The following is a 3,769-nucleotide window of genomic DNA, read 5'->3' as shown; positions in this document are numbered from 1 at the left end:
AATAGCGACCTGCTAGCAACATTTTTGTCTCCTGTTTCCACCACCTTAACCCCTGCTAGCCTAGAGGTCTTAGTTCCAGAGGGAGAAATGCTTTCAACTGGAGACACAACAATGATACCACTGAACTGGGAGTTAAGAGTGCTTCCTGGCCACTTTGTGCTCCTCATTTCTCTGAATCTACAGGCAAAGAAGGGAGTTTCTGTGCTGGCTGAGGTGATTGATCCTGACTACCAAGGGCAAATTGGAGTACTACCCCACAATGGAAGTAAGGAAGAGTATGTCTGGAATGCAGGAGATGAAAATTACAACAGCCCAATTCAAGCAGGATTCCTAATGGCCCAGACACTTCAGGAATGAAGATTTGGTTTACCTTATCAGGTAAAATATGGCAACCAGAAGAGGTGGTTGTTGAAGGCAAAAGGAAAACAGAATGGGTAGTGGAAGAAGGTGGATATAAATATCATGCATAACCATGTGACCAGTTATAGCAATGAGGATTCTAATTTTCGTGAGTATTTTCTCCTTAGTTTTTTACAAATACATTTGTGTGTGTGTGTGTGTTTGTGTTAAGCAAATATCTTTGTTTTCTTTCCTCTCATTTCCTTATCGTGTAAGATGTATTATCTTTGTATCATAGCATTTAAGTATTGCTAATTTTATATCTTAGTATTTTAGTTATAGGATATCAGGGAGAAGAATAAATATCAATCAAGGATTTTGCCTCCTCTTTTGGGGAAGGGGTTATGGTATTTTTGGTTGTACCCAGTATAGTTGGATGTTAGATGGAATTATGACCTTGTTATTGTCTTTATTTAGAGAAAAACTATGGTTTAAGGAGATGTTTATGGGTGACACGCTGACAAGGGGTAAACTCAGTGATGATAGAAATGATATAAACAAAGAATCAGAACCATTAACATTCATGGTTCTTTCTTATATTAACATAATTATTACAGTGTATGTTGGTAGCCAGTGTGCTATGTTCGTGAGTCAGGAACAACTGGATTAAAAAGAACATTTTGAACCCCAAGCAGTATATTAGTGGAGGAGATTCTGAAGACTTTTTTGAAGTGTTAAGATGAGGAGCTAGGAAATTGGATACCAATAGGAGATGTTATATTACAGTGGCTTTTCAATTATGTTCATCCAATTTTACAATTTGGAGATGTGACTTGGACTGACTTGAAATAAGGAGAGTTGATGACAAAGGTCACAGATGGTGGGATTCAAGCTTCACACTTCTGTAGTCAACAACATTCCCATCTGTGTAATACATTAGAGTTCCATGAAAATTGTTTCAAAGTTAGGTCTCATCGCTAAAAACTTATAAAACTCGTAGCATAGACTAATAAAGATGTTAAGTACCATGGGACTTTAGGCAAGAAGAATCTCTGGGAGCTTAAGGTAAGACACCTAGTTAGAAGACTAGAAGGATACAATTTTCAGTCTGATTGAAAACTTCCCAAGGACAAAGGCTATAGACACTATTACTTTCTAATCTCAGTGTTTCACACAAAATAGGAATTTTATAAATATCTATCATCTGGACAGTAGAAAGAAACAAGGTTAGATAAACTCATGGGACAAGATTACAAAGGGTCTTGAAAATTACTGTCAGGCCTCTGAGCCCAAGCTAAGCCATCATATCCCCTGTGACCTGCACGTACACATCCAGATGGCCTGAAGCAAGTGAAGAATCACAAAAGAAGTGAAAAAGGCCGGTTCCTGCCTTAACTGATGACATTCCACCATTGTGATTTGTTCCTGCCCCACCTTGACTGAGTAATTAACCTTGTGAAATTCCTTCTCCTGGCTCAGAAGCTCCCCCACTGAGCACCTTGGGACCCCCACCCCTGCCCACCGGAGAACAGCCCCCTTTGACTGTAATTTTCCACTACCCACCCAATCCTATAAAATGGCCCCACTCTTATCTCCCTTTGCTGACTCTCTTTTCAGACCCAGACCGCCTGCACCCAGGTGATTAAAAAGCTTTATTGCTCACACAAAGCCTGTTTGGTGGTCTCTTCACATGAACATGTGTGACATTTGGTGCCATGACTCAGCTCGGGGGATCAACCTTGGGAGACCAATCCCATCCTCCTGCTCTTTGCTCCATGAGAAACATCCACCTACGACCTTGGGAGACCAATCCCATCCTCCTGCTCTTTGCTCCATGAGAAACATCCACCTACGACCTTGGGTCCTCAGACCAACCAGCCCAAGGAACATGTCACCAATTTTAAATCAGGTAAGCGGCCTCTTTTTACTCTCTTCTCAAACCTCTCTCACTATCCCTCAACCTCTTTCTCCTTTCAATCTTGGTGCCACACTTTAATCTCTCCCTTCTGTTAATTTCAATTCCTTTCCTTTTCTGGTAGACACAGGAGACATGTTTTATCTGTGAACGCAAAACTCCAGCACTGGTCACGGACTCGGGAAGACAGTCTTCCCTTCGTGTTTAATCACTGCGAGGATGCCTGATTGATTATTCACCCAGGTTTCAGAGGTGTCTGATCACCGTGGGGACACCTGCCTTGATCCTTCACCCTTAGTGGCAAGCACCACTTTCCTGGGGGGCAAGCACCCTTTACCCCTTCTGTGTCTCTACCCTCTCTTTTCTCTGGGCTTGCCTCCTTCAGTATAGGCAACCTTATACTCTCCATTCCTCCCTCTTCTCCCTTAGTCTGTGTTCTCAAAAACTTAAAACCTCTTCAACTCATACCTGACCTAAAACCTAAATGCCTTATTTTCTTCTGCAACACCGCTTGGCCCCAATACAAACTTGATAATGGCTCTAAATGGCCAGAAAATGGCACTTTCAATTTCTCCATCCGACAAGATCTAGATAATTCTTGTCATAAAATGGGCAAATGGTCTAAGGTGCCTGACGTCCAGGCTTTCTTTTACACATCAGCCCCTCCCTAGTCTCTATTCCCAATGCAACTTGTCCCAAGTCTTCCTTCTTTCCCTCCTGCCTGTCCCCTCAGTCCCAATCCCAAGCATCGCTGAGTCTTTTCAACCTTCCTTTTCTATAGACCCATCTGACCTCACCCCTCCTTCCCAGTCTGCTCCTCCTCAGGTCACTGGTCACTCCCTGCCAGGTTGAATCAGGCTCCAATTCTTCCTCAGCCTCCGCTGCCCCCACCCTATAATCCTTCTATCACCTCCCCTCCTCACACCCGGTCTGGCTTACAGTTTGGTTCCACCACTAGCCCTCCCCAACCTGCCCAACAATTTCCTCTTAAAGAGGTGGCTGGAGCTAAAGACACAGTCAAGGTTAATGCTCCTTTTTCTTTATCCAACCTCTCCAAAATCGATTAGCATTTAGGCTCCTTTTCATCAAATGTAAAAACCCAGCCCAGTTCATGGCTCATTTGGCAGCAACCCTGAGATGCTTTACAATCCTAGACTGTGAAGGGTCAGGAGGCCATCTCATTCTAAATACACATTTTATCACAAAGTCGGCTCCTGACATTAGAAAAAAGCTTCAAAAATTAGAATCCGGCCCTCAAACCCCACAACAGGAATTAATCAACCTTGCCTTCAAGGTGTACAATAATAGGGAGGAGGCAGCCAGACAGCAATGCATTTCTGAGTTACAATTACTTGCCTCTGCTGTGAGACAAAACCCAGCCGCACCTCCAGCACACAAGAACTTCAAAATGCCTAAGCCACACATGCCTAAGCCGCAGCAGTCAAGCATTCCTACAGGACCTCCTCAATCAGGATCTTGCTTCAAGTGTCAGAAGTCTGGCCACTGGGCCAAGGA

Source organism: Macaca fascicularis, chromosome X (assembly GCF_037993035.2).
Source record: "Macaca fascicularis isolate 582-1 chromosome X, T2T-MFA8v1.1".
Lineage (NCBI taxonomy): Eukaryota > Metazoa > Chordata > Mammalia > Primates > Cercopithecidae > Macaca > Macaca fascicularis.
Note: the sequence above shows the minus strand (reverse complement) of the source record.